At 43.0% G+C, this 26,653-nt stretch overlaps 1 protein-coding gene and 1 long non-coding RNA gene across 3 annotated transcripts in view; both read right to left on the bottom strand.

Moving 5' to 3' along the window:
- Positions 1–6,783, bottom strand: part of LOC140662328 (uncharacterized) — a 116,017-nt gene extending 109,234 nt beyond the window's left edge. Inside the window, exons 1-2 of the long non-coding RNA XR_012046057.1 lie at positions 6,418–6,783; positions 4,833–5,058 (exon numbers count right to left, since the gene is read on the bottom strand). This is a non-coding gene — a long non-coding RNA (uncharacterized lncRNA). The remainder of the gene's footprint in view (positions 1–4,832; positions 5,059–6,417) is intronic.
- ASIC2 (acid sensing ion channel subunit 2) overlaps positions 1–26,653 on the bottom strand; it is a 515,886-nt gene that overhangs the window by 359,603 nt on the left and 129,630 nt on the right. The gene's annotated exons all lie outside the window — the stretch shown is intronic.

The raw sequence follows: 26,653 nt of genomic DNA, 5'->3' as shown, positions 1-26,653 counted from the left end.
GCTGAGCAGTTAGAAACCCAAAGAGTTCAATGTAAAAATAATTTGTGAAGAGCATGGCAAGTGCTTCCTAGAATCTACACAGGTGCAACACATACATATGTTTTCAAGTGACCATGAATTTCATGACAACTTTTGGAATTCAGAGTAAGACATTTCACAATTATTTTTTTTTGGGTGCTTCCACTTGAGTAGAAGAGAAGCAACACATGACTTCAGCAACACAGTACAAGGATGTCCATCTAGAAAGAAGCTGGTCATCTAGGTTGTATGGATACGACGAACTAAAAAGACCTAGATATATAGCTTGTACTTCCTCGTTAGGCAAAAGAAGATGTCAAATTAATAATACATATCATCCATACTGAGCTGTTGGAGCTATATCACACATCTTTCCATTGGGAATGGAAGAGATGCTTTTCTGGGTGAGGCTTCCAGATGGTTTGCTCGCCTGCTGGATACAAATGAACCAGTTTATGAGCAACCCTTCTTTGAGCTTCACAGGATTGCTTATGCTTCACAACATATGGTCCTTGAGCTAACTTGCTTAAGTTTTAACAGCCTCCAAATGAAGCTGGGTATGTTAAATTCATGGCCAAGGATCATGATTTCCTTTCCCCTTTCTGTTTGCACACCGTTCAGCACAAAGAGGAGCCTAGTCTCTGCAGAAAGACTCTTGGCATCACAGAGCAGGTAATGAGCTGCGCAGACCTATGTCAGCAGATCCAGTACAGGTTCAGTATCACAGTTTTAAATCTCATCTTTCAGCAGTTCCACGCTCTTCGCTGCTAACTCTGTCCTCACACACATTTCAAAACATCATTCTTCTTAACTATAACTCCCTGATGCCGAAGACAGTCAGCAGTTGGTGAAGACAGACGACAGACTAGAGCATGAGATAAAAACAAACTCTGCTGTCCAAGAATAAGGAAGAATTATGAAGCAAGCTGCCAATTCCTTCAGTCATGACCAAAGGGTCCTTTGAGCCCATTTGCACGACAGAATCAGCAGCGCTCATCAATGCTTTCTATGCTGCCTCCCTTTGCACCTTTCAAATGCAATCTCTCCCTCAGTCACCCAGGGCACCTCAGAAACCTAAGACATCACCACTGTTTTGGCAGTATTTTTTATTTCAAAGAGAATATTTATTGTCTTTCCTGGGCAGACAACATAGTTAATACAGTGGAATGGTGTGAAGGAAGCAATACAGAAATTAGGGTAGCGGATTATCTATTCTCATAATTCTTTACTTCCCTGAGGAGGTGTAGAAATACAGATGTCTTCCTTTTGTGAGATTTCATTCACGACTGTTCCATTTAACTTGGTGTTCCTGTGATCATCTTAATTTCTATACAAAAAAACATACCCCTGGCAAGATTCTGGTCTTTAATAACTGCATTGTAATTCTGATATCTACATCTATTACTCTTTATTTCCACTGTTTGCATCTCTTCAGAGGCAGAAAGAAACAAGGTCCCAAAGGATGAGATTTTCCACACATCTTTTCTAATGATATCAGTGGAGTCACTCAGCAGCGAGCAGAATTAGAGCGATGGTTATAAATTGCTCCTGGGAATGGGAGAGAACATGCAAGATGTCAGGTAATGATTGCTTGCTACCCTTAGGGCAGGGGTGATCTCACTTAATTTTATGCATCCACAATGATCCTTAGTCACTGAATAGAAATGCACTTGTAAGGCGCAGCTCAGCTCATGCTGCAGTGGGTCACATGAGCTGCAAACTAACATACCTATTCCCTCCATGGCAATTAAGAGATTCTGAGATTGTGTGAAAGGAAATGCCCAGATGACAACTCAGACATCTAAACTTGGGGGAATTTCTCTCCTATTTGTGTCCAGTGAAGCAGATTGAGACCTTATGTAAATTTGTCAGTTCCCAGTCTTGCTGGACAGCAAGTCCAGCATGGCAGAACTTATGGAAGCAAAGCACCATTACCTAGATTTGGTTTCCTAACCCTAACCTTATTACAGTTTGATGTCTGTTAGAGATTTCAAATTTAAGGGAACCACCCATTCTGCACACAGAGACATAGGTCATCTATACTCCCCAGCGAATGATATGCCAAGGATTCAGGTCTTTAGAGAAGAGCCAGATGCTAAGGCCTTACAGCACAACAAGCACCAGTAGACAGCAGAAGGGCGCAGCTGGTACAAGGATGCTGAGCATTGTCACTGTTCTCAAAAGATAAGTCTATTCAGATTCTTTCCATATTGTGGGGAACTTCCTGCCAAGCCCCCACTTGCTGGAAAATATATCCAGGAAAGTTTGCCCAGTTTGTGCTATTCCAACAGAGCCCCAGTAGGAAAGAGAGAACAATCAATTGTCTACCTAATGGGTTTTAAAATAATGGAAACATCTGTTAGTATGAGGATGACAGCTTGTTGGCAGCTTCCAACCAACTAAATCCACTATCATAGCAGGGTATCAGGTCTGCCAAGCAAACGCACCACACAATACATGCAGAGAGCACAGTGGAAGCTGGCTATGGCATCCATGGGTATGAAATAACCCAGCACTGGGAAGACAAGCCTGGAGGAGCATCGCACTCCTGTTCCCAGCTACCTACAACCATCACGAGCCTCTATGTCCTTGTGAAACTCTGAGGTTGGCCGTAAGACTAAGCCAGGCCCCGCTTCATCCTGAACAGTGCATCCAGAACATCCTGAACAGTAGGAGTCTTAATGGGGACAACAGGTCAAATTCCTGTCCCAAAGACAACTGTTAGGATTTAAGTCTAAGCTAGACACAGAGGCCCCATCTGCAGTCAGTGAAGAGAAACAAGTATTCCTGAGGTGTCCAGGGTAGATATGACACAGTGCTCGCCAAAGAGGCTATTTCTCTTCATTGCCTATAGGAAGGGCATCAGTCTCAGACATCCAATAATTAGACCACCAAAATCAGGTGAAATATCAGGAGGAAGTGGTAAGCTGATACAGGAAGCCATTGCCATGATGGTTACCTCACATCACTATTGCAGCTACATGTTTGCATGCCTCTGTCGCAGTCCCAACGCCCCGTTCCTCAACAAAAACAGCAGAAATTATTCCTATTTGTAGGGCAACACCAGAAAGAACTAAAGAACCAATTTCCTGTTAATAGCAAATATATGGTACTTATCTAAAGCTTTACGTCACCTGAACAAACAGTGGGACGTTCCCCTCTGTATAATGAGGATTACAGGCTCAGTGACTTGTTCACTGTCGGACCAAAAGGTATTGCACAGTGAGGACCTGAGCCCAGCCTCTTGAACTACATTCACTTGACCTCTTCCTCTCCTACTGCTATAATCTGTTACTTTCAAATTCCTGCATAAACGAAATGAAGCTCTGGCACTTTAATGAAGGCCAGCATTTACCCTAGGAATCTCCTCTCTTAGTCTCTACAGCTTTTGCAGATCCTCTGTATAAGAAGCACATGGAGTGCTGGAATTAAGAGGATGTAAAAATAATCCATACAGAACAGCACAGCAAGAAACACGCTGAGAATCTATCAGTCTGAAATGCATCTGGATACCCTCAGCATGGATGGCAAAGAAAGATGGAATTCAACAGAGCAATACTTAAAATTCAGTTTTCATCCAAAGAGCAAAGCACTTAACAAATTAATTGAGCTTAGCATCCATGTTGAGAGCTCAGCACTGTTACAATCATCACAGGAGAAAGTCTATTTTATGACTGGCTGAAAGAAGCACAACAAGACCTGAACAGACTAATCACTACCCCTTAGAGGCCAGTAAGATAGAAAAATGGTAGCCCTTGCAATTTTGGTACAGCATAACTCTGGCCTTCTGCTTTTTACCCAAACATTGAACCCAACACTGTCCAAGTTCTGTCCCCAAGAAGCAACACATCTTACCTAGTCACGTATGTGACACAGTCTCTACTATTGCCTTATTTTTCCCCGGTTGCTTATAACAATATAATATCCTGGGCACCACTGGCCTTTTAAAAGGATTTTTTTGTTTCTAGCTGCACATCCCAATTGGCTACCACAAGCTGAGAAGCTCAGTAGCTCTCCTCCCTCACAGTCTACATCTCTTCTTCTTTCCCCTCCCCTGCCAGATGCTGGTGGGAATGTGTGCGGTTAGATAGAAATCCCCCCCCGGCCCCACGCACTGTTTGAATTAAGTAACACCAAGTAGATGGAACAATAGGGTTCTGTTCCAATGAACAAGATTTATCATCCCTTTAAAGAGATACTGACTTTGCCTTTGCTCAGTCAATAACTGTTTGCAGTCACCCATAACTCCCCTTACAACCTGCAATCCACCACTTACCTTCCTACCTCCAGTCCCAGAGGAGCTGAGCTGTTAATCATTTTTTCTGGATCATGGAAAGCATAAAATATCCTTCCCCAAAAACAATCATCACAGAAGGTATAAGAACACCAGGTTGTGAAAAACCCTAAAGTATGTGCCCAGTTAGTGATACTTGGGCAAGTTTTCCCACTTTGTTGTGGTAACTATTACACTGTATGCATCTAGCCATAGCGTATTTTTTGATGTGTTCTGCAAAGCATTCCGTATACAAAGATAATTCCATACTAAACAGTACATTAAAGAAACATTAATATTCCAAAACAGCATGCTGAAAGTTGATAAATGCTAGCAGTAAGGTCACTGTGGCCGCCCTTTCCTCTCCAGCTACCTAATGATATATTTTCTCCATGTCTCATTCTCAGAAATGAATGAAACTCTTCAAAATAGCTCAGATGGAAGCAGGCACATACACAATTTTAACCCAAAAGTGTTTGGCAGAGTGATAACTGGAACTCCAATAAGTGTAAATCAAGTGTCATCGTGTAGTACAACCTACCTCAAATATCCACCAATTCCACCTACAGTAAGTAATTACTGCAGGGGTCACTGACTCTCCGTTTGTAAAATGAAGCACTGAGCATTTCAGCAATTTTCCCATGGTGACACAGATGGCAAAGGGAGAGCACGGTAATCCCAATTCTCAGTCCTCCACAAACGTGCTGAGTCTACCTTCCTTCTACACACGTCTTGGAAAGGCAAGTTCCTAAAATCTGAAAGGGATTCTGTGGAGCAATCAGAACAAGAAAGGAAAAAAATACCAGCTATTAGGAAAATTAGGCTCCATTTCCCAGAAGGAAAGTCACTGGTATACTCCTGAAGCCACAGTATTCAAGTGCTGCTTTCACAGCAAAGTGGAAGAACACAACAGCAAACAAGGAGTTAAGAGGGTAGTTCACATCAGACTAAACTTTCAAGCCCAAAGTGTTTTTCTTTTCTGCTTCCTCAAATTCCTGAAACCAGGTGGGCCACAACACATTTGCTGTGTTTTACCCTGTATGCAAGATCTGAAGCTGTTTATTTTCCACATCACTGCTGAAAAAGCCAATTGCATACAAGCGATAACAAGCAGTGTTTTCAGGATGTCTGGAGATGCTTATCATAAACACCATCAAGTCCATTCTGGTTTGATAGAAGACAGCAGCTCGTTTCTGAGCCAGGATTTCAGGCAGTTGCAGAAGATTCAGAAAGAGTTACGCAGCAAACGTGTAATCTCCCACGATAAGAAATACCAACTGTCTGGAGCAGGATTTCTCTGTGTAAATTGAAATCAGGTCTGCGTAAAGCTGAATTAAACCTTTGTCACGAAACTGCAGACATGTCAGTTATATTCTTCCAGGTTAAGCTGGCAGCATCCATTGAGAACACAGTCTTTGAACAGTACTTTTACTGCAATAGTTGCTTTTAGAATAACAGCAACAATAAGATGATCTGTTCTTCAAAATCCTTAAACGATATTGATTTACAGCACAAAATAATGAACTGCACCATGCTCTGCTTAGATAACTGTTTTACAAGCAATACTGATTTTCTGCAATAAAGCCGCTTTATTTCCATAATTGTCCCTCTTGAGAAATTTTGTTAATTGTTCCTCCCTCTTCCCCCAGCTTTAATTCCAGTTTTCCCTCGCCAGCCTAAGGGAATAAAACTAAACAGTTTTCATCTAGAGTTTGGAAAGCTGGTCACCTTTCATTATGGCCTCAGTCACTCTTAATCAGCTGCCCCCCCAAAAAAAATTGAAAATAATTAACTGAGCTTCTCCTGGGCTTTCGGGTTCAACAGAAAGGTGATCAACTGAAGACAGACAAAAGGACAACACTCCTATCAATGTCTAGACACTTTCCAAGATCTGAGACAAGGATCTAACACCAAGCTTCAAAATTTCTGTCCATAGCAGTTAAGAACCTATGTAAAAAGTCTTGCAAGATTTGTATGTGATTTACAAGTGTAGCTTATGCTGCTGGTTCCTCTGGCTTTGTCCTGGGTATTACTTCTCTAAGAGCATGGGTAAATCAGTCAAGTGCTCCTGCATAGAGACATAAGCTAATTTTCCAATCTCCCCAGCGCACACTGCAATCATTTACCTGTACTGCAGGAAACTGATAGTCCAGGGCTGAGGTGTTTGAAATGAAATCTGAGGCCTATGATAGCTATTCCACATGGAACAACGCACAGAAGAGATAAGAGAGAAGAGCTCCAGAAGCAGCAGAAGAGTCACAGTTTCTAAGAGCAGCACGGGAAAATACAGCATTGCAGTACTTCGCTTAAAGGTTTTGAAAGCTTCAGCTTCACCAGGTGGCATGAGCTGATCTAACAGCTCCTAACAGCAGTCTCTGCTTCCCCTTCTCCCTTTGCTCCCAGATCTCTCATCTCTCCCGTACCTCAAACCAGCTCCAAGCCTAGGGCAGTCCTTCCCCGAGCAGATTCATCTCACTAACCCAACAACAAGCTTGTTTTCAGCTGGCTGAATTGACCCATCAGACAGTTAATGAGCACCACCAGAACTAGCACAAAGGAAGGGTGACTATCCCATTCAATAGGAATGAGTCATGAGCTCAGCCCAGATGCTTGTGAACCAGGCTCCTCCTGTGCAAGGTGCTGCAGAGACAGTAGGTGATGATGGGGTAAGCAACTGAAAGAAAGCCAAGAGACAGATCACCCGTGGAAGCTATGAGGCTACTGTCCAATATCATCAATGTTATTCCTCAAAATTTGGTTTTATGCTTAAGGAGGACAGGACTTAATCATCACTTCCACCTCTGTACTGCAGATAAGAGATGGTTACGATAAGCCTTTTGTTATTCAGAAGTAATGTCCTCCGGCTGCAGGGTCTTTGTAGCTGTGGTGTGAGAAAGGCAGGGACCAGCAGGACTGCCATTACCCGCGGGAGCTGATGGTGCTTGTAGCTAAAGGCTAGTGCTATTTTTCTTGCTAGCTAAAGATGTTCAGAGAGCCAGTCATGGGGGGAATACCCGTAGAAAAAGGAAGCAGCCCCGTGGCATGTTTGTATGGTGTTATTATCTGAGGGGAACTGTAATAGCAAACTCCTATAAAATGGTCTTCACAAAGGGGGAAATGTGGGCAAGGTAGGTCAGATCCCCCAGCAGAATTTAAATTAGTACTAACTCTACCAAGGCTCTTCCCATCACCCACCCATTACACAGTCCTTGATCACCCAGTGTAAATTTGCTCACCGAATTCCTTTGCAGCATAAATACTTAAAAGAATCCCTATTCCCTCTTAGGTTTCTGCCTTTTTCACCATGAAATCCGTTATCACAGTGAAGAAAGATCACTCAGAAGCTCTTGGCTGTTGCAGTGCAGGAACAAGAAGGTCCAGAGGCAAATGGGATACTGGGGGCATCTTCATTGCATTGTCAGCCAGAATTGCCTCCCCAGAGCAAAGCACCCCGATGGCAGGAGGGGAACAGCTCTGTTCCAGCTGCCTGTCGCCTTCCCTCGAAGCAGGTTAAATGCATATGCAGAAAACCTTACCTCGATAGACTGTGCAGCTGGCTTACCAGCAATTAAACTGCAGATCAAAAGAAACATAAATGTGGATGTTGCTTTGCTTATTAGTATCAGCTCTGTCTTTGATTGCCTGAAGGCCTTTCCAACAACGTTGACTTTAATTACTTTAATGAGAGAGAAAATGATCTGAGGAGTGTGAGCTCAATGGGGCAAGGTCCCTATGAAAATGCTAGGACTAGGATCATTAGTTTAGCAGTTAATAGTACATTATCTTATGTTATTGGAGCTAAATGTAAACAGCTACTGAGCCCAACTGCTGTCGGGATCGAAGCTGGGGAAACAAATTAGAAACAGCTTTGAAATAAGGTTGTATTGGTTCTGCTACCCACTTTCAACAGTCTGCTCTTTGTTGATCCATTGTAGAAAAAAAATTCTAGAGAGAAAAAAAAAAGCAAATTTAATATGCTGTGGGCTTGTCTTCAACAAAACACTTATGACAATTATTTAAAATGAACTTTTTGAAGTGACTGAGTTTATCTAAAGCAAATTAAGATAAAGCAAATCAAGGCCACTTCAGTTCTTAAGGGAAGCCCAAGCTGCTAAGCAAGAGACAATGCATCTGCTCAGCAGCGTTAGCAGTTCTGTGTGCCTCCTCTCAAGCCACCGGAAAGGCAAGATGGAGCAATTTAGCTTCATTTGCAATGAAAAGGGATTAAATTGCATTGTATGACCTGGTATCTGCTGCAGATGAAAAACGTTCACACCTACCACAACTCAGCTGACACACAATTCATTTTAAGCAGGGGTAATGTGATTATGATGCTGAGCTATGAGCATTTGATACAACGATATAACATGGTTAAATTAATCCCATTTCATTTTTTAGTAGACTTGGTGGTGCCTGCACTTGTAAGTACAGCCATTCCTTGTGTTCCCATTGTGGAGGATTAGAATTGCTGGTTGTTTCAGCTTGGAATTAGAAAGGGAATTGCATGAAAATAGATGAAACTATGAATTTTACTTCCCAAGGAAAAATCCCTTCCTGAACTTTCCTCTGATGGCATAGTCCTATGCATAAGCCAGGCACAACCAAAGCCATCCTTGGAGATTCCAGCTCATCAGACACGCAGACTCCTGTTTCAGGCTTCATTTTTTCTCTGTCTTAGGAATAATTTGGGGGTTTTGTACAAGTCCTTTGAAGAACCTTACTGGTTTGTGGCTTGTGGAAGCAAGCTGCATCTTTTAAATAACCCTGGAGTCCCCTCTATTGTGAAAGCCCCCTTAGAAAGCAGCCCTCAAATACATAAGTAATGTCTAAGAAGCACAGCCAAGTGGGTCATTACCGAAAATGAAGACTCTTCGGTCTTCGGCATGTAAATTAATTCATTCAGCACTTTAGAGGCCAGGGCTATCATGGTCTTTCCCAAAATAAGGAAGTTCAGTCTTGAAGGACTGAGGTGAAAAGCTAAGCTCTGGGTCTAGTATTCCATGTTTTTCTTTAAACAGGGATTGTAATGGCTATTTAGCAGATAGTAGAAACAAGAACAAGTTGCCAAGGAGGAAGTTAAGTAGTGACCTGCTGACTGCAGAGAGGTAACTCTTCCAGTTCTTGCTTTGAAAATGACTGATAATTGGTTCTCTGGCCTGCTCCAATCTCTGGTGCAGGTTCACAGGGACAACAATAGCACTTCAGGCTTAGCTGCCTCTTCCCTGTCTGGGTCTCCATAAATAGTTGTCTGCCCTTAAGATATAAGGCTTGTCCAGGTCTACCTGCTAATCCAGACAGCACTTTTCTACAGTTTTACATGCTTTTACATTTACTAAAAGGAGTGGCAGTATTTAATATTTGTTTGGCAGTCGTGAAGAGGAGCAGGCCCAGGTGTGGAAGGTCTGACAGAAAACATGTGCATCTGAATACATGACAGAGTATGAGAGCAGAGTGCTGGCTGCATTACCCCTGTGGGACAATTATAAATGAGTTATACAGGCTGCCCCCATGGCTGTCATGCTGTTGCCGTGAAAAGCCGAAATCAGGACTCAATAGTCGGGATGACTATTAAGCAGGTATTCTTTATTGCAGCGGTGGGCAGCACTGGGGATCGTTCCGCCACAAGTGCTCTGCCAGGTTAGCACAACACATCAGTTCATATACAGAAAAATCATACATATTAATCAGATTTCCTGAAAAGGGCAGTTGTATGGTGATGAGTTCCCGGAATTCATTTACATAGCCCAAGCATGCGCAGTAAAATTAGGGTTAGGGTCTTTTCACCCCCCCGGTGGTCTTCCATAGTCTTCCTCACGTTGTCCATGAGTTGAACTTTGGGCTTCCTTTGTCCATATATAGTCATTGAATTAGCTCATCAGTCCTTCGGCCTTGGAATGTTACAAGGGGGTCGATTTAAGCTAGTTCTTTGGTGCTTATCTTCGGCACAAACGTCCTGAGTTCCTGTTATCAGTGATTTAATTAGGAAGCCTAACGAGCTTGCTCAAGGCCTGTTTAGTCTATCAGGTAAGAAGTTACAGGAAATATCCTATCATCAACTCTGCTCAGCAGGTAACTAAAACTATCTTTGCAGGGGAAGAAAACAAAAGAGAACAAGGATGCAAGTGAAACTAAAAAAATGCAAGTCTATGTATCTTAGTCAGGGATTGTCAGGGATTTAACCCTTTCAATGCAGAAAGGTGTCTTGTCTGCCTCACACTGGAACCAGCAGAGACCAAAGAAGCTGCTGCAGCCTGGACTAATAGGGCCAGGCTTTAAAGCTCACACAATAGACACCAATTCTTCCAGCTCTGGATGCTGTAAGGTTTGTACTCCTGTTGCTGCAGAGCTGCCCCAAAGCCCAGAGCTGCCCATGCCTTGCTTCCACATGGTACTGTAGATGCTCTGTGTGGCAGGTACAGCACTCCAGAAAAAGGGCATTTTGAAAATCTATTGGCTCTCTGAAATTACACTGTCAAGATTATTTTTATTTTTTGCCATTCCTATCCATCTATAAATCCAAGAGCCTGAATTATCACCAAGAAAACTACACCAGGTTTACAAGGAGCTATAAAAACCTCTTCAAATGACATAGTGCAGCTTTGCTGATTGGAACAATGGTATGATTTTACAGCTGGATAGCTCAAGACACTCCAGGAAAGGAAGCAAGTGGCCATGCACCTCATTAGGAAGCCAGTAATTGGCTCATTTCAGTGAGCTTAAATACCTGTTACCATCTCCATATATCAGTGAGATATGAGCCTTCTGTCCCAGCTACGTACTGCCTGTGTTGAGCTTCAGGATGAAGCCAGGACAACGAAGGACTAGGCAGAAATGAGGGAAGGAAACTTCTGCAGATTGATCACTGAAATAAAAGTGGCTGTTGGAAGTTTCTGAGTGGTTTTGGAAGGGGGACAGTGCCAGAGGAGATAGATGAGCAGGCAGAGTGCTGGTGACCAGGTCAAAGGACACTAAATATAAACAACTTGTCTAGACCACTGACCCATTTGTATTGTAGCTCAGTTTTAAAGGTGTAATACAAGAGATAAGACAATTTCCATGGTGTAAAAGCCGTATCTTTTTGTGGTATTTTGCCCACTAGGTTGTCTCTCAAGGCTGGCTCTGGTCCTCTGGTTTTTATAGGTACTCTGCTTCATACTAGCATGTATGTTACCTGAGAGGATCACAGGAAGCTCCATGTTGAGACTACAGGGTGGAAAGGACTCGTATGTGCTTCCAGCAATGTTAATGAGGAAATAACATGTGGTTGTAGAAAGATACTCTGAGAAGGACACACAGGTGCTTCTGGGGATTTCTGAGCTTAAGAGAATGGGAGAGGAAAGGAGGAACAGACTGCAGACCTGAGCCCAAAGGATGTTTCTTTGCAGAGCCAGGGTAGCAGCACTGGTGAGCGGAGCCTGACCTAGAGTTTAACTGTGATTCCAGCCAACTTGAACCACCTTTGGTGGTTCTTATCCATAATTCTTAGGGATGCTTTAGGATCCCTCTGTGCTGATTGTCACCACAGGGTGCTGTGTGCCATGTAATACTCCCCTCATGCAGGTGAAATAAAGAAGACACAGAACATGGCACTAGCTCTCCCACACCTAGCATAGCAAGTGGAAGGCAAAAGAGTGGAGCTAGGGAACATGCAGGTATACCATGGCCTGTAGCTTTTGGTACAAAAGCAATTTTAATGAAGGAGCTCAGACACTTTCCAGCCTGTCCCTTTAAGACCAAGCTTGCCAGGGGAAAGACAAACATATTGTTAACCAGAAACAACAGAAACTGAAACCCTGTGATCTGAAACATGACCCTGATTCAACAGCCAGGAAATCGTGGGAAACCTCCAGAGGCAGCATAAAATCCCTTCCCTTGGGGTGGAGGAGAAGGAAACAACCAACATATTTATGCAGACTCAGAAAGGATCAGCCATTTACAGAAAACAAGCAGAGCATGTGCAATGACAGGAGTTAGGATCATAATTACTAGGGCACCCAATTTTTCCACTTCAAGGCATAAGCTGATCAGCAGATGGCATCCAAAGGAGCTCTCCCGTTCCGGTGGCATACACAGCATAATTAGCCAGGGCGTGGAAAGTCTCTGACACAGTCACAACAGCCTGAGAGACAACAAGCAACATTTTCTGATGCTGAAAACCTGACTGCAAGAGAAAACTGTACAAATGCAACCATGCCTTGAATGTGGAGCAAGGGATTGATGACCCAGACATTTATTCCTGCCTGTGTGGACTGGAAAAAAACATCAAATGATAAATGTGTTGGACTGATCCACTTAAAAGTAATCCACTTTACCCATAGCAAAATGGGAGTTCATGAGTTGACACTATACCAGAATATCAGACAGAAGAAATCGTGGGGCTTATTGGTGGAAGCAAGACTATAGAGAAAAGTTAATTTTTGAGAGGCTGTAATTGCACGGTGTTGCCCACTTCAGTGGTAGTTGATTTTTTTCTTGGAAATCTCAGATAATAAAATTGAATGGGATAAGAAATGTGTGGGTTTTTTTTCTTTAATTCAAGTCCTTACATAGATCTGAATGCAAATGCTGCTGTGCTTACCACTGGAATTGCTGTATATGCCAAGGAGCACTCTGCAGGACAGTGCAAGGATTCCAGATGCCTGAAAGTTGCTTTATAGTGGATATGTCACTGCCTCTTTCCTTTTAGATCAGGGACAGAGACTAGCCCTTTCTAAAGTGTCCAGAGATCTGAAATGCTTTATGTCCAAGAAGTGCTGAGCAGCCTCATGTTCTCTTGACTTCTCATCAAGTTCTCTGGGCCTCAGAGACAGCCCTAGACTTTCCCCTCTCAAGCTACATCTTTAAACTCATCAGAAACCAAATTTCTGTTTTGCAGGACATGCCAGTCCTTTAAACCCCACTTACATCTCAAACCCAAGGGAAAACTAGCATTTTCTAATGAAGAAAATAAATGGCTTGTTTTCTTCCATGTGCAGTCATCAAGCCATTTCATATGGATGGTGCTGGCAGTTTCATGCACATACTGCAGCACCATTTTAATCTGAATGCACTACACAGATCGTATCATATCCATTTTGTTGGGATCAAACAAAATACAGGATTACTCAACCACTATTGACGTGTTCTCCTGAACAGCTTTTATTTCAACAAAATGGCAGCTTCTGATGAAAAAAACTACTATTGACAGTTTTCCTTCTGGTTCCTCTGTCATTTTCTGTAGGTGTGCTCGCTCTGTGTTTGGATCAGCATTCGAGCTAATGAATGGGAAAAAGCTGTACCAACTTAACCTCTCTGCAGTCCCAGTATCTTGGTTCACTCTTATGTTCACCATTATGTTTTCCCCTACCATTTATCAACTACATTTAGTAGAGTCCTGATTGGCATGCCGGGGCTGTACATGCTTAGGCTTCTGCGGTGTGCTTTAGGGCAAGCAGAACATCCTTGACAAAAGTTATTCCCTTGTATTTATGCCTTAGGCGTTGTCTGGTTCCAGCAATAACTGCAAGTTCTGCCATTTTATTACTTAAGAACTTTTGCTGCACTACGTTCAGGACATGAACCACAGGGATTTCTCATCTCAGGAGTTTAATTCCCTCTTTGATTGAAGTAAATGTTGTATCAAGTGGACAGAGGGAGGTCATGGTTGGAATGATTTCCTCATATACAGATGAGAAGCACAGCCTCCTATATCTAGCATTGGCTTCTAATGAGGAATTTCAGATTCACCAGTCTCAAAGTAATCTCAAACATACAGATGAACAGTGCCAGCAGAGGAGATTCTGCTTCTTTGTTGCTCTGAATTTTGCCACCATGCCTCTTTTTTCTCTCCTTTTTTAGCTGTTTGAAATTGTCTGTATTCCTTGTGCTCCAGAAACTCTGCATCAGAGACTTTGGGAGCAGCAGCTGGACAATGAAAGTGATTAAACAAGCCAAAGGAGTTGGATTCTCTCTGCTTGGGCTTGGACGAGGCAAACAAACGTGGCACAGCTTCATAGAGGAAGGCTTATTAACAGCTCCACAGGGGAGGAGAAACATCTTGTTGAAATTATTTATTTAGTGTCCCACCTTCCCAGCCCTGCTACATTCCTCATAACACCAAATCCAGCCTTACCTGAGCAAAGGGTGAGTGGAGAGAAAATACACTAAGAAACGTTGCAGCAAAATAAAGGGAAGAAATGCAACTTCACAAGTTCATTGAATGAAAAGTTTCAATGCAAATCTCTGGTAGTCTTGGTGGATCAGGCCAAGGGCTGGAGACTGGGAAACCAGGTCTTAGTCCACTGCCCAAACCTGAAGTTTTAGAACATGTAGCTTAGCAGCCCTGGGGGCAGACATCCTAGTAGATAACGGTCTTGAGCTCCAACATAGGCGCAAATTCATGCTGAGCACTGTACCTGCTTACAAAGTTCCCTTCAAGAACATATATCTTAAACATCAGAGAGGAAGGTTGTTCAGCAACAAAACTTGCCCCTTGGTTCTCATCTTTAAACTTCTTGAACCAGGTCCTTCAGAGCTATAAAACTTACTGCAGAAAATTCAACCCTTGAGTGCCTCAGGCTGGGAATCTAATAACTGAAGGCACTTAAAAAGTGCCTAAAAGTAGGAATTTAATAACTGAAGTCTGGTTTTGATCATAACTCTGGAGTGTGGGTACCTTCCAGATCAAATTGTTCAATAAGAGACATCTTAGAGGATGGTGTATTTCTCTTTCAGAAGTTTCCTCAAGTATTTAATGAACCAGAAATCCCCTCCACAAATAATACCCAAATTTCCTCCGTTCCCACTCTGACATATTGCAGCAGGCTTTCACCTGTGATGCATCAGTGCTTCTCAAGAGTAAAAAGCTAATTCCACTGACCTTTTAGGAAGAATTCAGCTCTTCCAAGTGGATGTTTTGTCCTACATCCAGCTCTTCCCTTGTGATTGCGCTTCTCCTGTCAGGCTAATTTTCTAAGCAGAAAAGCACAGCTGAACAAAGGCACTTCAACTCAGACTTTTAATGTCCTCCACAGAGAATGTGGGTCTCCTTTCAGCTTTAAAGCCACTGCACATCTCCATGCCACTGGGTATGCCCCTTCCTTTCTCCGTATTATTCTGTCTGTGTGGACAGGGCCAGAGACATCCTGTCTGCCCCAAGAGGGCAAACACAGGAGACATATCCTGCACAAAGACAAGTTATAGCAAAGCAGGTTGTGATGATGTCAGAGCTCCAACCCCAGCACAAAGCAGGCCTGAATTCTCCCAGATGGCTCTTTCTCCCCCATCAACCTGCTCTCCCTCCAAACACAGCTCCCCAGCAGTCTTCCTCAAGGAGGATGTCAGCTAGGGCCTAACACATCTGCTTATCTCCGTGCCATATTTGCTTGAAAGAGGACCGGTTGCCATCAGAGACACAGACAGATAGTACACTCTGTGGGCTGTTGTCATATATGCTGTTCTGGGTTCAGCTGAGGTAGGTTAAGAGCTTACCAGCCTCTGACATCAGCTGGCATAATTGATCATATAGTTGCTGTCTAACCTGGTTCTGTCAAAATGGGTTTAAAAAATTCAACAAACAAAAACCTACTATTAGCAATGTTTTAAGCTAATCCAGATCATTTTGATAGAATTGGGCTAGTGAACAATTCTAGCTGGCAGATCAGAAGAAGTGCTAACCTCTGGCAAGGGACACAGCAGTGAACAGGTGGAGAAGGGCAGAGATCTGTAACTTCTCACTCAGCAGCTCTGAAGAGCACGCAGAAGGACTAGGCTGCTCACACAGCCTGTTTTCAAACCCTGGGCTGCCCAGTTTGCTGCAAAGCATATTCCGCAGACAGGTTCAAGCCGAGACTGCATCTAAATTAAGTGTAGAATGGGACAGATGGATCTGATGGAATCAGTACAGGTCATACACCTTGCTTTGTTCCTCAAGCCAGTGCCGAAGTGTCCTCAGCCAGCCAGGAATCATGGCTGTTACAGAAATCTGCCCTGGTCGGTGCAGGAGCAAGTACAAAGGAATGCATCTGTGGTTGTGACAAGGCAATGAACCATGCCACAAACACTATTCTATCACAGAGATTGTAAGATATTATCAGGGTGCCAGCAGCATTCTGGTTATGATTAACCCTTGGCCCATGGGGCTGAATAATTCAGTATTTCAATGATACCACACAAGAGTTCAAGCAGATCACTGCATACCGCCTAGGACTGAAACAGCGGACACGCAGCTCCCCAGCCCTGCTGTGGGACCTGTGTCCAGGTGACGTTTCTTGAGAAGCCCAGCCTTTCCCACCACAGTGACTAATAAAGAATTTGGCTACAACGAGAGGACATCCTTGACCCACTTAACGATGTAGGTAAGAGAAAATGTGTAGGGAATATTTCCCTATTTGCAGATGGGCACGGAAGCACAGAGACTTTAAGGAGCAGATTTCTAGCTGTGCATTAATCAGAAGTGGGGACAGATTTTTTTTTTAAGTGACAAGTTCCCAGCAGCTAAGCTTACATCAGTTGTGGAGAGATTTCCAGTCAGTTGTCATGTCAGTGCAGGACTCTATCCATATATCCTCAAGTGACTCCTAACTAATAGCAACCTCCATTCAGACCGGCTGTTGAACAATCTCCAGTTAGCCATGTCTGATCATCTGTACACAGCAGTGACCTTGCTGTGATATTGCTAGGACTTGGATACATTCCTTTTGGCTCTGACTGGAGAGTGGTTGTGCCAGTGCAGACACTGACCTCACAGACAGTCGTAGATGAGCACAAGGAATATCTGTGCTCCACAAGATGACTCCTTCAGAATTCTCCTTCAGTCCCTCCGTTGACCCCATTTTAGTCCAGCGCTACTCTCACCAGGAGTTATAGGCTTTTCAGTGGAGAGTTTGCTGTGAAGCTGAGCTCCATGGAAAGCAGATCTCTGCAGCTGCCTGGGAATAGCAGATGTGTTCCCAAAGCTCTCTACTTTAATAGCTACTTCAGCATTTTCAAAGAGAGTGGACTGGGGGTCTTTACACAAGATCCTTCACAGATTTCTTACATGCAAACAGGCCTCCTGTGTTTTGTTTATACCTTGCAAACACAAACACATCCAGCAAATATTGGCCTTCTTGACCTGAGTAACTGATTTGATGTCATAGGCAACTGTCATGCACCATGGTACCATCTGCCACATTCACATGACTATAATTTGCAAGACACTGGGCATCACCTCCCTGTTTAAAATAATCCTTTCCTCTGAACAAAGACTGTCTTTAACATATACACAGTACATCTAAAGGAAAGGAAGAATATGTAATGACTATTTACCATTATCCACAGCAATACATTATTCATGCTTACCTCTGCTAGCAAAATCTTTCCTTCCCTAATATTAAAGTGGTACATATTGAAGTAGAATGGCAGACCCTCTGGGATTCCAGATGACTTTGCACTGGTCTCATTAGCATAGGCTCTCAGATGAATCAGTATATTCGCTATATAGCAACTTCACTACAAGGACTTATTTGGGAACACGTGCCGTGCTGTTTCACCTCGAGTGAGAGCATAACACCAGTATCAGCTTTTATGGCAATCGCAGAATGAACTGGCAGCATATGCCACTGATTGAGATAACCAAGTTAGCGGCACACCAATTTCCAGGTAGGGTGCTGAGGGGCTTGGCACTTTAGAGAGTGGTGGTAGTTACTCAAATCAGGAACAGTTTCAGGAGGCAATGAGATGCTGGAAATGTCCTTCATATGAGATGCTATGCAGGTCTTGTCTGCTCGGGATTATTTAAAGGGAACTTAATTTACAGGAAGTTAAATCCTTGTCCTGCTGTCTTGGCAAAATCTTGGCTTCCTTCCTCAGTTCCTGATTTATGGCATACCATATTCTTCACAAATATGAATATTCTTCATATTCGTCCCAAAATGTTGCTATGACGTACCTCTGCCATGTTTTGCTTTAGAGCTGTGTGAACATGGGGCAGGATTTGATTGTATGGACTCCTGCCCAGGTTGTGGTTTTGAGAAAAAAGAAAAGCATATACCCTTGGGCATCCTGCAAAGCCTCTGGAAACACACATGGCCCGTGAGCCAAGCTGTGAGTCAGGTATGCCAGAAACCCAATTCATCTAAAATGATCCCAGACTGGATCTGGACAGTACCAGCTATTGGCTGCGGGATGGCAGGTGTGGCCGGGGAGTGGCTGGGTCACAACAGGGTTTCAGGAGTTGCTCCCACTATCAAACCAGATCGCTGATTCTGATCTTGCATTTAAGTTGGCAACATGCCTGATACACGTGGTGGTGAGAGGCCAAGATGACTTATCCAGAGCAAACCTCTGAGGGCAGAAGTCCTCAGCACATGAGCCAGCGAGACCGTCCTATATTCCATAAAGCCATCACAGCATCACTAAGTGGACAGAAATAGCCAAATGTGGCTTTGCTCAAACACATCTTTGCCCAAGAACATTGCTACTAACACTACATTTAGTAGCACTATGCTACTAAAATAATACATTGTTATTTTACTTGCTGGTACACCAGAAATTGAGGTGTGTGTCGCAGAGACATTTCAGGGATGTTCAGTGGTGGCTATGGAGTGGGACCTGGTGCAGTGGAGTTAAGTGAGAGTCTGGATGTTGGCACCTCATGGATTTCTCATCTAGAGGGGACTGCTTGCTCTGCAACCAACACAGCACCGCTCACTGATGGCTACAACCCCAATGGCTGCCAGGCGATGTGGACTCATTGGCTCCTGTAGCTCATTAACCCATCCAGACTGTTGGTTCTCCAGCAGCCCAAGCAGTGATCCCTGCCTGTGATTATCTGAGCACAGCCTTGGGCTGCTCAGGCTGTCTGCCTCCTGATCTTGAAAAACCAGCACTGCACTGGCAGTTTTGGGCCCCCCCAGCTCAAACACCAATACATGACATACTTCCAGCTGTATCCAAAGCCATCGCTGAGCAGAAATGTGGCAACTGTAGTAGGGTCAAGAGGTGCTCCCTGGTGCCTTAATTTTGGCCTTTCATCCATAGACATTAGGTGACAAAGATGTCATTTATTAGCATTGTAATAGTGAGCTCTCGTAGCAGTGTTGCAGCTGTGATGATCTTAGGATATTAAAGAGACAAGGTTTTCAGGGAGAGGTAATACTTTTTATTTGAACAACTGATGGATTTGGCAGGGGGGGAATAAGACAAACTTTCAGGTACACAAACATTCAAGGATTTGTTTGTTTTCTTCCAGCTGTATCAGTAGAACTAATAAAAGATATTACCTCTCACACAAACTTCAAGGGTTGCATGCCTGAAAGCCTGTCAGTCTTTTTCCTGTATCTATCAGTTACCGTCACTGCAAACCTCACCTCTTACAGCTTTGGTTTGCACTTTCCCTCCAGACCTCTCAAAGACCATGGTGAAACATCATTATTTTCATTTAGCAGCCAGGGAAACATATGCCCAGAGCAGTGATGTGACTTGCAGCAAGGGCAAGAATACACTGTGAATCCCAGGGCATGCCCTATCCGTTGCAATATGCTCTTGCAGCTTGGACTTGGGGACTGAAGTTGCTTCTCTGCTCCACGTCATGGCTGTGGGGTTGTCCCATGAGTGTGCATGTTCTGACCATCTCTGGGCACTGCTGCAGTCCGTCGGAGGGCTGAAAGGGGGCTGCATTACTGTCCACAATACCCAGAGTGCAGCAGTTTCCCTTTCTCACACATACACTACAAATATGTCCTCATTTTGTAACTGCTGACATGTACAACACTCAAGTAACTTCTAGCCTTGTCTCCCCACTTCATATAATTTCACAGTTAGTGAGACAGTTTCCAGTGATGTTAGTACTTTCCATGTTTTTGACTCAACCACTAAAGGTCCATTGCTATAACATTTGAATTTAAATTCCTAAAGCGGACTTTGAGTATCAGTGCATGAAAATGTCTGAGTCTTCCCTCAAAGCTCACTATCTAGACCACAGTTCACAGCAAAGATAATATTAGCTCTGACATGAAACAGCAAATGTTTCTCAGCAGATAGTATTTATCTGCCTTAAAGGAGCAGCCAAACAGTAGAAAACAATTATTTGTGAATAATTTATTTTAAAAGTGATGGGAAAGCTTTGTTCCAGGTCTTTTTCTCTTATTACCCAAAGAGCTCCTGAGCGATTCAATGTGAGTTCTTGACATTCCATGATCTCCTGCTCTTCATATGTGCAGAGAGACAATGTAGTACACACACAGGCAATATTGAGCTATCTACAAAGGATTTTGTATCAGCTAATCCACTCATAAAAAATGCAGTCACCTCCAGGAAGTGTGACGTTCTCCTTTATTTCATCCTCCCTCCTTTCAGTTCCTCTGGGACCATGCATTTTTATAGAGAAGCTATTTTAAAATTGTTTTTGGTAACAATGTTGCTAATAACATGACAAGGTCTTCATCTCTTTCAACTTATGAAAAACAGCCTTAGGCAAAAATGCTAGGGAGGTGCGGAGAAGGGGGGAGTTCTTGGTGAACTAGCACGGGTCTCACAGGGACTTCTTCTATGACCGGACTTTTACAATTTATCACCACGCGCCCCTCTGCATTTAGGTCCATATCTCACACTCCAGTATCAAGGCTTCTCTCTTTTGTTCAAGGAGCACACATGCCAGACACAAGTCATACCGCTGAGATATGATTCACCAACCCACTAGGTCAAAGCCTGCAAGGTCCCTGAGCAGTGAACAGCCATGGAACAGCACTCCACTAAGTGCAATAAGAAAGTGGCAGGCCAGGCGCAAGAAAAACAAATAAAAGCAGTCAGAGAGCTGGAAAGCGGATTCCTTAAGGCAAGCACTGTGTCTGTCAAGGCTATTATACCTATGAAAAAGAGATTAAACAGTGGTCATGTGAGATCACTTGCACAAAGACACAATACTGGGTCCATAAGAACTCTTGTCTGGAAATGAAAGACCCACTGAATCAAGATGAAAGCCAGAAAATTGTGAGGTGAAAGAACACCCATATATTAATGACAAACTGGAAAGAAGAACTGATCAAGGGAACTGGTGCATTCCAGTTTTTGTGATGCCTCCAGTTAAGGAGGAGCAGGCTTCCCAGTTGAGATGTTTCAGCCCAGTACCCTTTCCCTGAGGAGCCAGATGGATTTCTACACTTTCCATTTCAGGAACCAGGGTGGGAGGGATGATGGAGGATGGCGTGCTCCTCTTCTAACTACCATGCTTCAGTGACTTCTCTATAAAATCTTAAATGGCTTCTTCATAAAACAGAAGGTCAAGGACTTAAAGTATAATAACTGTGACCTTTCACAGCCAAACAAATTCCCCAGCCAAATGAAAACTTCCAGCACCTCCTGGATCCTAGAAGCTTTCTAGGTTTACAGCCTTATCCCTAGAAATAAGTCACAGTGCAGTTTTTTTCTGCATATGTATTTTTGCAAATAGCAAAGACAGTTGTTTGCAGTATGACAAAAATCCACCATCTTTAACCAATTTCTAGAAAAGACGGTTTAGGAGGCAGTGTTCAGACAGAATGACCAAAGCTACAGTGACAAAGGCTGGTGCCTCCAGCTGCTACAACATTCAGATCACAAATCTAAATCCAGGAAAATCAGAAACGAAGAAAAGTGCAAATTGGTCTTATCCCTCCTGCCAAGCCTCGCTCAGCTGCTTCTGAGGCAAGTACAAAGGAAGAATTGCAAAGGTTTCAAAGCAATCTAGCACATACAAAAGGGATCTTCTTTAGAAGTGAATGGTAGAGGTGAAACAGAATTGCAGCCAGTTGGAAAATAGTGTCTACACCCCTCCTGGCCCCTTTCTGTCTCCATTCTGTCACTAGAAAATTTCTGATCTTATAATGAAACTAAGAAAACTTGTAAACTTGAAAGCTTCTATATATTAAAAAGCAAAACTGTAACTTTTTTGCTAAAACGATTCAGTTGGGAATTTCTGCCAAAAAAATAATACAGCACAAGGAGAGAGAGAGAAGGCACTCTGTTTTTAAACATTCAGCTTGTTCTAATCTAAGTCCCCTTAGATGGTTCTGAAAACCTCAATCCAGGTTGTTCCAAATTCTACCTTTTAAACACACAATTTATTGAAGCTTTATTAAATACAATCTAGTATGCCTGCTCAGATCTGCAAACCTTTTACAAGTTGCAAATGATCTTTTATTGATTTTTCTCTTTATACGGTTGTTATTATTTACTTTTTTTTTTCCCCAGGAAAGCCTTTACCCGGGAGCTAAAGCCCTGCTGGGGAGAAGGTTCATTTCACTGCAATTTGGACAAAAATAACTCCAGCAGTAACTGCTTAATTGTTTTGAATTATTATTGTTAATTGGAATTGTGTCTTTGATTTGCTGAAAGGCAATGATCAACGATTTAACTTGCACTGCAGCTAATTAGTAGCATTTATGATTACTGTGAGCTTCAAGTGGCACTAACCATTTGCAAACAGATTCTCCAGTGATTATTTTGCCAAACATCGTGGGAGGAGACAACGGCAAAGCTGTCATCAGGGAAAAGTAGAAGGACATCCAATTGATGGAGAAAGATACTCAGAGAGTAGCTGAGCTCTACAGACAGAAAAATCATCACAACCAGGAGTATGTGAGCTGCTGATTGTGTAGGAAAGGAGGAAGAACTGTGAGCTGTAGTGCAGGTATGGAGGTAAAGTTTAGTCCTTTATATGCGCCATGCCATTATGTTTGGGAGTGGAGATATTCTTCCTTGTTGCAACATTCATGTTTAAATTTCTGTGCATTTGAACGGGAACACTCCCATAATCTGAGTGAAAGGCTTTGGCTCCATTTTGAGGAGATCTAGCATTGCTGGAAGTGGAGATGTGGTGTGTAGGAGGTTTGAAATCCAGACAGAAACAGGATGGAACGAGGCCAGCTCTACCCTGCAAGGAAATCAGCACAAGAACCACTAGGAAGAAAAAAGACATATATCCTTTTTTTAAGATCCTGTATTTCCTCTCCACTAACAGCAGCTGCTGCCTCCATGTGTGCTTTTAAAATACCTGATCAAGAATTCTCAGTGCTTGCTCCTGTCATATACAGCATGAGTCAGCTGTGCATCCAGAGCCACAGCAGGGCCTTGGGGTTGCGCTCAGCACTGGAAAACTTTTACAATTCATGAGTGGTTCCAGGGTGCTTCTATTAATGCTCCAGCTCCTGGGGTCACACAAAGCAAATGAGAATCGAACTTTGAAAAATAGATGTAAAAATGACTGGAAGTAGGTGTCTCAGTTCCTCATCAATGACTTGAAGAATGCATTTCAGATGTCTCAGAGCTATTGCTTCAGGCTGTCTGCAGATTCAGGAAGAGAGCTCTGCACTGCTTCCAGTCAGGTGACAAACTGGGATGGGAGAAGAGAGCAAACATTTGAACTGAAGATTTACTATCTTTTACAAATGTTTAATTAAGTTTTTGGAATTGAGACAGAAGATGACAAATCCCCATTCTGATGAGTTAGCTGAGAAGGGAGAGGACATCTTTTCTTCTTTTGTATTGAGGGGGTCTGAATTTCATCTCTGTGTGCTCCAGATTAGCCAAGAGTGGGGAGCAAAGTCACTGCTGAGAGTTCTCCATGTGCTGAACTTTCCACAGACAATCCCTCTGGTTGCAGAGGAGCTCTGTGCTTCCCAAGTGCTGTGCCAGGCCCATGGGAAGGGGCAGCTTCCACCACAGGGCCCAGTTCACAAAAGGTGGCAAATCAGAAGGAGCTCTGGATGGATTAGCGCTGTAATTTTTTTCACACTCTTGCTTTTGCCTCCAATCCAAAAGACTGCCTTTTATTACAACCAGGATTCAACATCCTTTAAAGTACTAAAACAAGAAGCAAAGAAAAAGAAGCATGACAAATACTAACTCCTAAATCATTACCAGGCAGGATGGGGAGTACAAAGCAGAGCCACTGTGCTCAGTCCTTCATTGATGTTTCAGTGGAAACTCTTGTTCAGGGAAGACAAGCTGCCTTTGGAGCCTGATTTTTCATCTATCGTGAGGACACTGTTTTTTTCCATATGAGCTGACAAGATCTCAGCTTCATTCTACCCTGAAGTTGTTGGCTTTGTTGCCAATTAGAGATCGGAAACAATTTTTGGTGGGTGGGAGGGAAAAAAGGAGACCGAGGGAGCACTGGAAAGCTAAAAGGAAAAAAAAAGATACTGAAAGCTGTTGCCAGGTTAAAAACATCATCCTGGCAGGATGGTTGACCATTTTTTTCAGTAAATCCCAAAGATCTACAAGAAGGAGGGATAAGGTAGTCCAAATGACTGAGGTATATTAAACATAAAATAGTTACTTTAGAGAGTAAAAAGGCAAGTCTGAGAAATAGTTTGTCCCCAAGATAAGACCTCTAACATTTCTCTATCCTCTTCTTCTGCTAGGTTAAGTAGGTTCAGGATGCAAGAAGGGTGAAGGGCCAGACAAGCTTTCCTTTGTTAAATTGTTTTCTTAAATCTAGTGAGAAAAGATAGTGATTTGGCTTTGTAACTTATGCTTAATCAAAACTGGGACTGTGATAATGTGAACATGATTCACTTTAAAAGACAACAAGCTGCTCTGAAGCAAAGGCAAGCTGCATTAATTGGCCCCTGCCCATTTTCAGTCCAATCTGACAGTCAGCTCTTCACAAGTTTCCTATTTTCTGTAATGCCTTGAGTCCAGTCAGTCAGTGCAGGCACAGAAGGAATGAACAGCCAAGGCACTGGGTGTTACATGACGCACAGACGTACAATGCCCAGCTGTAAGTAGGAGTGTGCTGTAGGTGTGGGACTCGGGATTTCTTCATCTGATGCTACAGTGCAGCTCTGCGGCCTTTTCTGTAGGCTGCACCCAATGCAACAGTCAGAGAACCACAAATCTGTCTGATATTGTGCTCAGAGAGAGTAAGAGAAGCCACAGAGCTGTTTTCAGTGCATGAGCTCTAACTACAACTATGCAGAGAGTTCAGTGGACTGCTGTTCAGTAAGTGGAACTTGACAAATCTCTTTGTATTGCAGTAACATCACCACTTCCTTAGCGTTCCTCAGAACAGCACTGTGCTAGGCACTGCACATACAGCTCCCAGTCCAGTACCCCCCAGAAGACAAGCAGCCTTAATTGCACTGATTTTAAAACACCAGAAAGTAATTTTCTTTGCAATATAAGTTGTTTTATAATTCACTAGCTAGCACTGCTGTGTTTAAGCTGCATCTCAGATGACTATAAAAGAAGGAAGCCACAGAGCAAAAGGCCAAATGTGTCACAAGGAATGTCCTCAGGGTTGTAGTATTTGGAACAGGAGTTGCCTGGCTCCTATCACTGAAAATCTCTTATGGGAAAGAAAACATAATCACTGCAGTATTGAATTTCACTAAAAGATTTATCATCTAATTTAAAGGTATAGGGATTTATTTGTTAATTGTAATAAACAGCAAGTTCATTACACTCCAGCTTCCAAAGAAATAGCATATTGTAGACAGGGGATAAAATATTACTTTCATTCACTTGCAGGGCAGAAGTTAACCAGAGAGATGCCAAGAACTGAGAACAAAAACACTACTACTCTGTCAGTAAATTGTCTTTCAATACGAACCAAACACACACGAAAAGATGCTCTTCCATTGAGTGAAAGAAATACCTGATTCCTAGATAGCACTTTCATCTTGAAGCACCATGCAATGGAGATGATAGCTATTGTTCTCTCCTTTGTACAGACACAGAGAGAGAGGCACAAACAAGGTGAATCAGGCTAAAATCAGGATCTTCTGGGACTTCACACAGAGTTTGAGATACCAGACTATAATGGTCTAGCTGGAAGGTTGAGCAGGGTGTCCAGTCCGGAGGACAGCATTTTACCTGGCCGACATCATCTTCTACCATAGCATCATATCTCCCAAAGCCTCTGAACTTATCCACGGGATCAATGCTACATGCTGCCATTTTGCCAGTTTAGGAGGAGTGTTTGTGATGGCTCTGTGTGATTGATGTTACCTCAAAACAGAAGAGAAGCCCACAGCATAGACAGCCCTGAGCCACACCTTTACCTGAACTCACCAAGGAGCGGTTCAAGTTGCCAGTGGGGAAGGACTAGGTCTAGACTTGAGCATTCCAAGCAAATTTTTGTGTGTGAATATGACCAAACTTTTGTAAGGAAACGGATACACGTTTCCCTACATGGTATTCCTCTGAAAAACATAACTTTTTGCAGAGGAATAGCACCCTGAGACGCCTTCCCAGTTAACTCAGCCACTTTGGTGTTGCAGCGTACTATTGCCTTTCTCAGCACTCAAACCATTTTGAATATATTTATATATGTGAACTTCAGCTCTTCCTTGCAATGCAGAGTTAGCCTTGATGATGAAATACTTTTATTTACCTGCTTTTATTCATACACCTTTTGAT

The sequence above is a fragment of the Ciconia boyciana genome, chromosome 22 (assembly GCF_034638445.1).
Source record: "Ciconia boyciana chromosome 22, ASM3463844v1, whole genome shotgun sequence".
Classification (NCBI taxonomy): Eukaryota; Metazoa; Chordata; class Aves; order Ciconiiformes; family Ciconiidae; genus Ciconia; species Ciconia boyciana.
The sequence above is the reverse complement of the archived record's forward strand: the minus strand, read 5'-3'. Positions and strand labels throughout refer to the sequence as shown.